Source organism: Chiloscyllium plagiosum, unplaced genomic scaffold (assembly GCF_037043375.1).
Source record: "Chiloscyllium plagiosum isolate Xiang-an unplaced genomic scaffold, Cpla_swu_hap1 HiC_scaffold_21, whole genome shotgun sequence".
NCBI classification, from domain to species: domain Eukaryota; kingdom Metazoa; phylum Chordata; class Chondrichthyes; order Orectolobiformes; family Hemiscylliidae; genus Chiloscyllium; species Chiloscyllium plagiosum.
In genome coordinates this window covers 74,455,339-74,467,207 of record NW_028270159.1, presented here as the reverse complement: position 1 = coordinate 74,467,207, position 11,869 = coordinate 74,455,339, and the positions used below count along the sequence as shown (strand labels likewise).

General features: G+C 42.0%; 1 pseudogene; it reads right to left on the bottom strand.

Annotated features, from left to right (window-relative positions):
• Nucleotides 1-553: 553 nt before the first annotated feature.
• On the bottom strand, nt 554-4,431 carry LOC148146435 (putative G protein-coupled receptor 139; annotated as a pseudogene).
• Between the last annotated feature and the right edge of the window lie 7,438 nt (nt 4,432-11,869).

Genomic DNA, 11,869 nt, shown 5'->3' with positions numbered 1-11,869 from the left:
CGATTAAAGATGGATTGTGGGTGATAGGACAATATAGTTGGGGCAACAAGGTACCTTTTTTTTCCTAAAGTACAACCAAAGTGAATTGTGGAAAACGCTTCAGAATATTGTATGTTATGGCCACAGCTGCTAAAAATACAAGTCAAATCAGATCCCAGAATGACAGAAGTTTGGAATATTTAAAGTTTAATTTTTGCATTTGATTGCCGTGGTAGTTAATCAGTGAAAATATTCACATGACGCTGCCGCTGGCCTTACAGTGCAAGAACATCAAGTTATTAATGAGAAAAAAACAATATCATAAAAACATCAGAATTGGAGAATGTCTCAACACGAAACACGAAAGAAAAATACAGCTTTTTCACCAGCAACATCCTTTGCAGATATTCAGTTTTCATTGAAAAAATCATACTAAAATCAACTCGTTAATTTTCACCAGAACTGATTATTTCCAAATTGTGTGGCCATAAGGCACATTTCCAATTCTGAATACATGGATGTCGTTGCATTTAATACAGCCAGGGGAATGCCACTGTCCATTTCAACCTGCAGATTATGTTTCTGAATGAAAAATCTGTCTCAAACGAAGGTCAGAACTTTTGACCAATTTGCATATTTTAACCATTCGATTAAATGGATATTTTACTCCATTGATTAGCTCCTCTCTGAATTTTATTTGCGTTAAAGCGTAAATGCAAGTGTTGGTGCAGGAACTCAGAAGCCGGAGCATGAATCCAATTTCTTGAAAGACAAATACTGGATGATCAAAAGTCGTGTCTTCATAATTATAGTTTATTTCTTGCCAGTTAAAGGAGCGCACGACATGGGTCATCCACAACAGTATAAAATTTGCAGACAATCCAATGAGCAAGATGATTGATTTTCTCCGGTTTACCATCTCTGGGTCAGTATTCGTCTGTCCATTTCCCTGGATCTGTAGGCGACAGCGGGTGCGGTTGGATATTATAATATGTCTGACAGTCAGAGCATTGAATGCCAAAATCAATACGATTGGAAGCAATGGTATCATTATATTGTCAATCCATACATACACTTTCCAAAATAATGCTGTAAAATAGTCTGATATTGCAATGCAAAACCACGGCACATTGTCAATAACGATTAAAGGAGTAAACACAAAATATCAAGTAATTGACCGCAAACAGCTGACCACACTCACAGTAATTATGACCACAAATGCAGATCTCTTATTACAATATCTTGCTCTCAGCTTCTGGCAACAAATTGCAACAAACCGATCAAAAGTGAAAGCAACTGTGAACCAAACTGAGCAGTCCAGGGCTGCAAGGTACAGAACGACTCTTGAGGCACAGAGAGGAGTGATGAACAAGAAATTAACCGGGAAATAAAGAATGTTAATTCGATCGAGTAAGACATGAAGGATAACGAGAAGTAGATCTGCTGTAGACATTGCCAGCAAATAGCGAGTGATGCATGGGGAGAGCCCACAATTGCCTCGATTCAGGATCACAATTCCCATGGAGTTAACTGTAAGAAAATAAAGAAAGATACACCTCTTCATGACTTTATTGACTGCAACGTTGTCTTAATATGTCTGCTAAATGACACCAGCTGCCTCAGATCAACTTATGAAATCAATTAGACTATACATGGTGAAAAGTGACAAGTGTATTATTGACTTAAGCAAACCGGAATTAAATAAAGGTATTCTTTGAACGAATAGATGAACAGAATAAATAAATAAACAAGGAAAGAAATCTATCATGATTGAAATATGTTAATGCAAATATGGCATCCTGGCGAATTCACCAAAGGGTTCAGTAGATTTTTGATGGTTATTGTATTGTTAATGAATAAAATAAATCAAATTAACGTGGTAATAAGGCGAAGATCAGTACTGAGGCATGGCATGCGAAGCATAGTAGCTCATGAGAATTGTTATGAAACTCAATGAAGGCGGCAATTTGTTCGAAAAATGTTATGGCCCAGATCAAACTATCGTCAAAATATATCCAAAAGAAAGCCCTGCCCTCTCCTTTTCTTCTTTTAAAACCAAATTCCAGGTCTTGCATTCCAAATGCAATTCAATTGAATAACTTACCAGAGCTGAAGTACAGAATTTTATTCATGCCTCCTCCTTAAAATGCAACGGGAGAAAGAAGAATTTAGAATGAATTAACTCTATTGGAAATCTTAAGAGAATGATACATTATTAAATTACTAATCAGTAACTGTTCCAGTTCAGTAACATGCTATAAACACACTCTTGAGAGGGGAAAATTCAGTAAAATAGTTTGCCTCAATTCAATTCTGGCAGCAGGCAGAGAACCCCCAGATTTTAGATACAACCAAAATAGAAATAAAGTGGCTTCTACAGCTTTAAAAAATAACTGATGCCCCTGACAAGCTAAAGTTAGAAGTCATATTTGGATAGGAGCTTGCCCCACCCAAGCTCTTCTATTGTTCCAACATTTTAATAAAAAAGACTCCAAGAATTGAAGCGATTTACTTCAAGGGCTTTCAATAGATATCTTGTTACCTCTGTCTTCAAATCTCTTTTCAAACAAACACAGGACAAATTTCACATCTTGAAGCCACAGTCTCGTCACAACTCTCCCCACGAAGTAACACATCAATATACATTGATCTTAAATAACCTTTAGTCTTACACTACTTGTACACAGCAATAAATATATCTGACATTCACTTTGAGCATACAAGCATTCAGTACTATTATCCATTTCAGTCCGTATTCCTTTTCTTCCACCAAACACTTACAAATTTCTTCCCCAAAATCACGTAATTGCATCAGCAATTATGTCCTCTCGTCGTGCCCTGTGCACATTTCTCAAGTTCTACAGTAATGAGCTCCACCTAAGCAGTCTGAAATTTTGATACTTTTTTTTCCATAAACTTTAAAGGGTCATGATCATTATATTCAACTATCTGAAGTCACTGCCAATGTACAAGTTGACATGGTGCAACACCAACAGCAAGCTCAATATCTCTTTTTGGCAAGTTAGATGAACTCAGAGCTTTGGTAAGTGGTTCGAAATATGACATCATTGCAATTACGAAGACTTGGCTGAAAGCAGGACAAGATTGGCAGCTGAATGTCCCAGGTTTTAGATGTTTCAGGTGTGATAGAAAGGGATGCAAAAGCGGTGGACGAGATCGAATACTTTTAAATGAGTATCTCACGGTAATACTGACGGCCCGTGGAGTGAAGCAAATTGGGTAGAACTCAAGAATAGGGAAAGTGAATTCTCAATGCTGGGGTATACCATAGACCTCACAACAGCCACGGGAGATTGAAGAGAGAATACACATACAGATTTTCGAAAGATGCTCAAAACTTTGGAAACAGCAGGACAGACATGGTGAGTGATACGGTGACTGATATGGTATTGACTGCTACTCACTTCGTGCTGGGGCCTTGGATGGGCAGAAGTTGTAACGACCATTTAGGAGAGTTTATTTTACACAATATGTAAACAGTCTAACCAAGCAAGGAATTATACTAGCCCTGCTTTTTGGAAATGAGCCCGGATAGATGAGTGGAGTTTTAGAGGGGGACAATTTCGGGAGTATGACCCAAAATTTATTGAGTTTTACGTCCTCGGTGAATGATTTAAATTAATGGAAGTTGAACTACAACACCTCGAATGTGGTTTGGAAATATACCAGTCATCATTGAATGGTGGAGCAGAATTGATGGACAGAACAGCCGACTTCTGTTCACCAAGTTTCTTCAGACAGTTCCCTGTCACCCTCACAGCTACTACTGTCTAGAAGCAGCAGGTGTACAAGAATGAAGCACTTGTAAGTTTCCTTTAAACCACTCACCTTCCTGGCTGGAAACACATCATTGTTCCTTCATTTTTGCTGGACTTAAAACAGTTTAAACACAATTGGATGTCTACACTTTTAGGAAAGGTGTCGCGAGACATGAGTCAAGTGCTGGCAAATGTGAATAGTTAGGTTTAGGAAACCTGGTCGGCAGGGACGAGTTAAATTGAAAAGTATGTTTCCATGCTGGATGTCTCTGTAACTATACACGGATGGTCTTACGCCAATTGTCTGCAGTGTTTTGAGAAAGTAGCTCAGCACCACTTTCTCAAGTGTAACTTTGGATGGCCAATCCTGCTGTCTCAGTCTGCTCTATGATACAATGAAACAGTCTGTAAAATATTTATTGCGAAACCTGATTACACGGATGGAAGGAAACAACAGTAAAAAAAACAACTCCTGGTGAAACCACGGGAAATGCAAAAGGTTACAATTAACCAAAGCCGAGCAGCCTGCGTCAAATTTCAATAAAGAATGGGAGAGTAGAGTTAAATAGGTTTACACAAAAATAGACATATGTACGGACTTACCAACAATGCCAACAGCTGCAAGTATTGGGTAGTAAATTCGTGCTACCTGTAAGATTACTGAGTATTTCATTATGTCCCAGTCAGGTCGTCTGTTAGAAGAGAGACAATGATTCTGTCTGCTGAAAAATAATAATAACGTCAACATAACCTCATTTTATTGAGAAGCTAAATGTCCCGTGAGACAATAAAGACGTTTGGATCACTGACTGAGTTAATTGCAGTAAGCTGAACAGCAGCAAAGTAACAACTTTCCTCTGAGGGCTACTTCACAGTAATACGTTTTGAAGAATAAAATGTCACTAATTTCCTGAGAGTTAGTATTTGATTATATTGTCACTGTACTCAAGTACAGACGTACAGGAGTACAGCGAAAAGTGCACAATGTCTCCATTCCCGGGGCCATCTTACATACAAGGACGCCCAGATACAAAGTAGAAAAGTGAAGAAAGCGAGTTAAAATTAAACAGTACAGGCTTTATTCATATTAAGTTCATGTCATACTGAGATAAAGCTTTATTGCCTTTGAAATCAACATAACACTGGGGCAGATTTCCCAGTTCATGGCAAACTAGTACCGATTATCTCGGTTCCTTTTCTTTCTCATGAGTGTCTAGAGCGTTGCCGTTCTGAGAGCAGATTTCATTTAGGGTGTCCTGCAGAATGAGGACTCGTTCTTCCACACTAAAATAACTATTCTGGCTAGAACGGCTTTATAATTCAGACAGGAACAATAATTTGTCAGTGCTGCAATAGTCAGATTCCAGTTGTTTCATGATGTCGTGTAACAGGTGAATAGGAAGCAAGGTGCTTATAGTGCCACATATGTAGGCTGCCAAATAGGGAGGTGTTATAATGCGAACTCGGGCATGGTTTATGTAATAATTCAAACGTGGCCAGCGAGATAGATCTCATTATGAGTTCCGCGACTGGGGCTGTTAATCTTGTCCAATGAGAGAACGCTGCCTCACATATCTAAACAGGATCGTGGAATCCATAGAATCCCTTAAGTGAGGGGACAGGCCACTCAGTCCAACCAGTTCACAACGACTCTCCGAACAGTAACCTGCACAGACCCATTTCCCTACCCTATTATTCTGCATTTACCCCAACTAAGGCACCTGATTTGCACATCCCGGAACACAATGGGCAATTTAGCATGGCGAATCCACCCTAACCTGCACATCTTTGTACTCTGGGAGGAAGCAGGAGCACCTAGAGGAAACCCATGGAAACACGGTGAGAATGTGCAAACTCCACACAGGTACTCGCCCGAGGCTGGAATCGAACTACTGCGCCACTGTGCCTCCACACTGTCAGGGGTTTTGTTCACTCGGAGAACTGGCTCTGATTGAGCTGGATCACTTTGAAGCACTATGCGCGTGCAAGTTAAGTGTCATTTTGCGATGGGGCACCGGCCTCTGTGGAGTTATTTCAGAGGAGATGAGACTGGGATTACTGTTTTAACCGTGAAAAAAAACTTATTTTTTGCTGAAGCCCTTCTGTACTTCAAACGGACACATGAAAAGGCTTTGCCTTCAGGAAATGTGTCAAGTGGAGCATGTGGTGTGCAGGGTATGCTGTTGGGAAGTGGGCGCTCTCGCCAGGCCAGTTGAGCTTCAGGGGCACCGGTTCAGTGAAGGCAATTGTATCGCTTCACTCAGGGTATATCCTGACCAGTGGGAGTCCAGGTCATCCCACAGCAATAAACCCAAGACATAGCCAGCGTTAGCCAAGCAGGTCACATTTCCTGCAGTCCCCGGCCGGCAAGCAAGAGTAATCAGTTCCAGTTTGCACACGAGAGACTGCAAGAGTTCCACTTGGCCCGAATGAAATGAGAGAACTTATAAGCTGATATTCAGGAGACTGGCCACGCTGGCAAGCTCACCTACATCTCGCTTGGAACGGTCAATTTGTTGTTTGCTTGCAAAATAACCAACTGGCTAAATGGTCATTTGTTTCTAATGGAGGTTTATATGGTAGGGCTGTATAACTGACTTAGAGCACGTTGTTAACAAAATTCATTCTGGATTTCAAACCTCATGTTTGCAATAGCGATTGGCTACACTGAGAATCTAAACCGAGGAACAGTTACAGGTTAAGGGTACCACATTGGCTTCGATCTTGCATGAGACACATCTCCTTCAGCTGCCACTCATTGTGGTAAAAGACTCTGGACAAGTCCGATGGGATAAAATTTGTTGAGAAAGATTCACTTTGATTGGCTCTGCATTTTAATTTTAGTAAACGGCTGTCTGAGTGAAGTCACAATTAAATACCTGGGAGTTTTTCAGCAAGGTCGGATGATTATCAAAGGAACCAATCTCATCTCGCAGGTTGGCCAGGATGCAATTCTGTAAGACCCGCCCAGTGCCATTTACGTTTTGGGCAACAGCAGAGGCAGATATCGATGGTTGGGAGGTGGAGGGTGTGTGTGTGATACAGTGATTGGAATGAAGGGCAGATGGATCTCATTGACTATGCTGTCCTTGATTGGGGTTGTCCACCTGCACAAATCTGGGCGTGCTGTCTGACAGATATAAACAGGTCACCCTCTGTGCAGACTGCCTGCACCCCACTGCAGTTATGTTTGAGCTCAGATGTCCTTGCAGAGGGAGTACGCGTTGTCCACGAATGCCTCGAGGGAGAGGTGGACACCACGGACAATGGAGTGCATTCTTTCCTCCTCCAACCCTATTTGTGTTTTATCCCTCCCCTCCTACGTATTGTTTTCTCACATAGATATTGACATTATCACTTTTTGCTTGTTAATGTTTCATTGGCCACGTGGGTGATTTCCATGCCGGTGAAAATGTGGAAGAAATATCTTTCATAATTGTGTCTTTCTTTACTGAGTCCTCAAACATGCACGTGTGCATACACATACATACACACACAGACCCAAGAGAGCACTGGTGATGTGAGTGAGTGATAAGCGTTACTGCTTTGCATTGGAAGTGTATGGTACAAACAAAATTAATAGAAAATGGACATTTTTATGGGTGTACGTTTGCTCGCTGAGCTGTAGGTTTGATATCCAGACGTTTCATTACCTGGCTAGGGAACATCATCAGTGGCGACCTCCAAGTGAAGCGAAGCTGTTGTCTCCTGCTTTCTATTTGTATCTTTCTCCTGGATGGGGTTCCTGGGGTTTGTGGTGATGTCATTTCCTCTTCGTTTTCTGAGGGGTTGATAGATGGCATCTAGATCTATGTGTTTGTTTATGGCGTTGCGGTTGGAGTGCCAGGCCTCTCGGAATTCTCTGGCATGTCTTTGCTTAGCCTGTCCCAGGATAGCTGTGTTGTCCCAGTCGAAATGGTGTTTTTCTTTCATCGTAGGGCTACGAGGGAAAGAGGATCATGACTTTTTGTTACTAGCTGGTGTTCGTATATCCTGGTGGCTAACTTTCTTCCTGTTTGTCCGACGTAGTGTTTCTGGCAGTCCTTGCATGGAATTTCTTTTGTTGATGACGTTGGTTTTGTCCATGGGCTGTACTGGGTCTTTTAAGTTTGTTAGTTTTTGTTTGAGAGTGTTGGTGGGTTTGTGTGCTACTCGGATTCCGAGGGGTCTTAGTAGTCAGGCTGTCATTTCTGGAACTTCTTTGATGTATGGTAAGGTGGTTAGGGTTTCTGATTGTGTTTGGTCTGCTTGTCGTGGTTTGTTCTTGAGGAATCTGCGCACTGTATTTTTTGAGTATCCGTTCTTCTTGAATACGTGCTATAGGATTCCTGAAGAAGGGCTTATGCCCGAAACGTCGAATCTCCTGCTCCTTTGATGTTGCCTGACCTGCTGCGCTTTTCCAGCAACACATTTTTTCAGTTCTGATCTCCAGCATCTGCAGTCCTCACTTTCTCCTATAGGTGGTTCTGCTCTGTTTTCCGAACTTCGTCTGTGCTGCAGTGTGAGGAAGGCTCGTTGGAATAGTGTTCTGATATAGCTTTGTTTGTGTGTGTTGGGATGGTTGCTGGTGTAGTTAAGTATTTGGTCAGTGTTTGTCGGTTTGTAATTCTCCGTTGTCCTTTCTTTCGACTGTGACGTCCAGGAATGCGAGTTTGTTGTCGGCTTCTTCCTCCTTGGTGAACTTTATGCCTGTGAGGGTGTTGTTGATGATGTTTAATGTCCCTTCTATCTTGTTTCGTTTTGTGATGACAAAGGTGTCATTTACGTGGCGCACCCAGATTTTTGCTTTGTTGGTTGGTAGGGCTGTTTGTTCTAGTCTTTGCATTACTGCTTCTGCTATGAATCCTGATAGCGGAGATCCCATGGGTGTGCCGTTAGTTTGTTTGTAGACTATGTTGTTGAAAGTGAAGTGGGTGGTGAGGCACAGGTCCACGAGCTTCATGATGTTTTCATTGGTAATGTGATTGATGGTGGTTGGTGTGTGTGTGTTGGTCTGTTCTAAAAGTGTGGTAAGTGTTTCCTTTGCCAGGTCGATGTTGATGGAGGTGAACAGTGCTGTTACGTCGAACGAGATCATTTCTAAAAATAAATAAACACGAGAATCTCCTCACTCTTGGGACTGGCTTTGAGCTGGTTGGTCAGAGAACATGTGCTGTGCACATGTTAATAAAGTGTGTCTGGGTGAATGAATACCAGCCTATGTGCAGTTATTGCAGTGTCAAATGAATGCAAAAATCTGAACTGAAATTTAAGAAAACAGTTACAAGTTAGCCAGTAAAGACTGAAAGTGGGAGCAAAGAAAGGCCAGAATTGGACAGGAGAAGACTTTGGCTTATAGGAGCTTAAAGCTTTCTGTAGGCAAAAATCAGGAATAAAAGAATGAGTCGAGTTAGATTAGGGCCAATCAAGGACAGTGGTTGAAAGTTGTGTGGAGTCCAAGGAGATAGCGGAAGCGCTAAATGAATATTTTTCTTCAGTATTCATACTGGAAAAACACACTGTTGTGAGGAGAATAGTGAGATCTCGTCTACGAGACTCGACGGGATTGAGGTTCACAAGGAGGAGGCGTTAGCACTTCTGCAAAGTGTGAAAATAGATAGGCCCCCTTGGCCGGATGGGATTTATCCGAGTATTCTCTGGTAAGACAGGGAGGGGACTGCAGAGCCTTTGGCTTTCATCTTTATGTCGTCATTGTCGACTGAAATAGTGCCAGAAGACTGGAGGTTAGCAAATGCTGTTTCCTCGTTCAAGAAGGCGAGGAGAGACAACCCTGGTCATTATAGGTCAGTGAGCCTTACTTCGATTGTGTGCAAAGTGTTGGAGAAGTGTATAAGAAATAGGATTTACACTTATCTAGATGGGAATAAATTAATTTGGGATCGTCAACACAGTATTGTGAAGGGTACGTCGTGCCTCACAGACTTTATTGAGTTCTTTGAGAAGGTGACCAATCAGGTGGATGAGGGTAAAGAGGTTGATGTGGTGTAAATGGATTTCAGTAAGGCATTTCTAAAGGTTCCACATGGCAGGCTATTGCAGAAAATACAGAGGGACGGGATTGAGGGTGATTTCACGTTTTGGATCAATAATTGACGAGCTGAAAGAAGGCGGACAGTGATGGTTGATGGGAAACGTTCATCCTGGAGTTCAGTTGCACGTGGTTTACCGCAGGGATCTGTTTTGGCGTCACTGCTGTTTGTCATTTTCATAAATGAACTGGATGATGACATAGAAGAATGATTTAGTAAATTTGCGGAGGACATTAAGGTCGATGGAGTTGTGGATAGTGCTGAAGGATGTTGGTAGTTTACAGAGGGACATCGATAAGCTGCAGAGCTGAGCTGAGAGGTGGAAAAAGGTGTTTAATCAGAAATGTGTGAGTTTATTAACTCTAGGTGGAGCATCAGCAATAAAGAGTACTGGGTTAATGTTAAGATTCTTGTCAGCATAAATGAGCAGACTCATCTTGGTGCCCATGTACATAGATCCCTAAAAGTTGCCACCAAGGTTGATAGTGTTGTCAGGAAGGCATATGGCGCATTAGCTTTTATTGGTAGAGGGATTGTGTTTCGGAGCCACGAGGTCATGCTGCACCTGTACAAAACTCCGCTGCGGCCGCACTTGGAATATTGTGTATTTTCTGAATTTTGTTTGTGGTGGTGCAGGAAATCAGAAGGCGTAGCACGAATCCAACTTCTGTGAAAGACAAATATTGGATGATTAAAAGTCTTGTCCTCATAATTGTAGTTTATTTCTTTGCAGTTTAAGGCGTGTATGCCATATGTAATCCAAAACAGTCTAAAATTGTCAGACAATGTCCCCACAGTAGGCTATTATACAAAATGCGGAGGAATGGGATTGTGGGAAACATAGCAGTTTGGAACAGTAATTGGCTTGCTGAAAGACAACAGAGGGTTGTAGTTGATGGAACATGTTCATCTTGGTGTCCAGTTACTAGCGGCGTACCGCAAGGGTTGGCTTTTTGGTCCACTGCTGTTCGTCATTTTCATAAATGACCTGGATGAGGGCTTAGAAGGGTGGGTTAGTTATTTTGCGGATGACACTAAGGTCGGTGGAGTTGTGGATAGTGACGAAGGATGTAGTAGGTTGCAGAGAGACATAGATAGGATGCAGAGCTGGGCTGAGAGGTGGCAAATGGAGTTCAATGTGGACAAGTGTGAGGTGATACACTTTGGATGGAGTAATCGGAATCAAAGTACTGGGCTAATGGTAAGATTCTTGGGAGTGCAGATGAGCAGAGAGATCTCGGTGTCCATGTACACAGATCCCTGAAAGTTGCCACCCTGATTGACAGGGTTGTTAAGAAGGCATACAGTGTTTTGGCCTTTATTAATAGAGGGATTGGGTTCCGGAACCAGGAGGTTATGCTGCAGCTGTACAAAGCTCTGGTATGGCCACACTTGGAGTATTGTGTACAGTTCTTGTCACCGCATTATAAGAAGGATGTGGAAGCTTTGGAAAGGATGCAGAGGAGATTTACTAGTATGTTGCCTGATATGGAAGGAATGTCTTACGAGGAAAGGCTGAGGGCCTTGAGGCTGTTCTCGTTAGAGAGAAGAAGATTGAGAAGTGACTTCATAGAGACATATAAGATAATCAGAGGGTTAGATAGGGTGGACAGGGAGAGACTTTTTCCAAGTATGGTGACGGCGAGCACAAGGGGACACAACCTTAAATTGAGGGGTGATAGGTATAAGACAGATGCCAGAGGTAGTTTCTTTACTCAGAGAGTAGTAAGGGTATGGAATGCTTTGCCTGCATGGGTATTGGATTCGCCAACTTTAAGTGCATTTAAGTCATCATTGGACAGCCGTATGGATATACTTGGAATAGTGTAGGGGGAATGGGCTTCAGATTAGTATGACAGGGCGACGCAACATCGAGGGCCGAAGCTGTAATGTTCTATGTTCTATAATGCAAAGAGCAAAATGGTTGATTTTCTCCGATTTCCCACCTTTGGATCAGTATTATTCTGCCTATTTCCATTGATCTGAAGACGGCAGTGGATGCGGGTTGGCTTTTTTTAATATGCCTGACAGTCAGAGCATTCAATATAAAATCAATATGATTGGAGGTAACGACGTAATTAT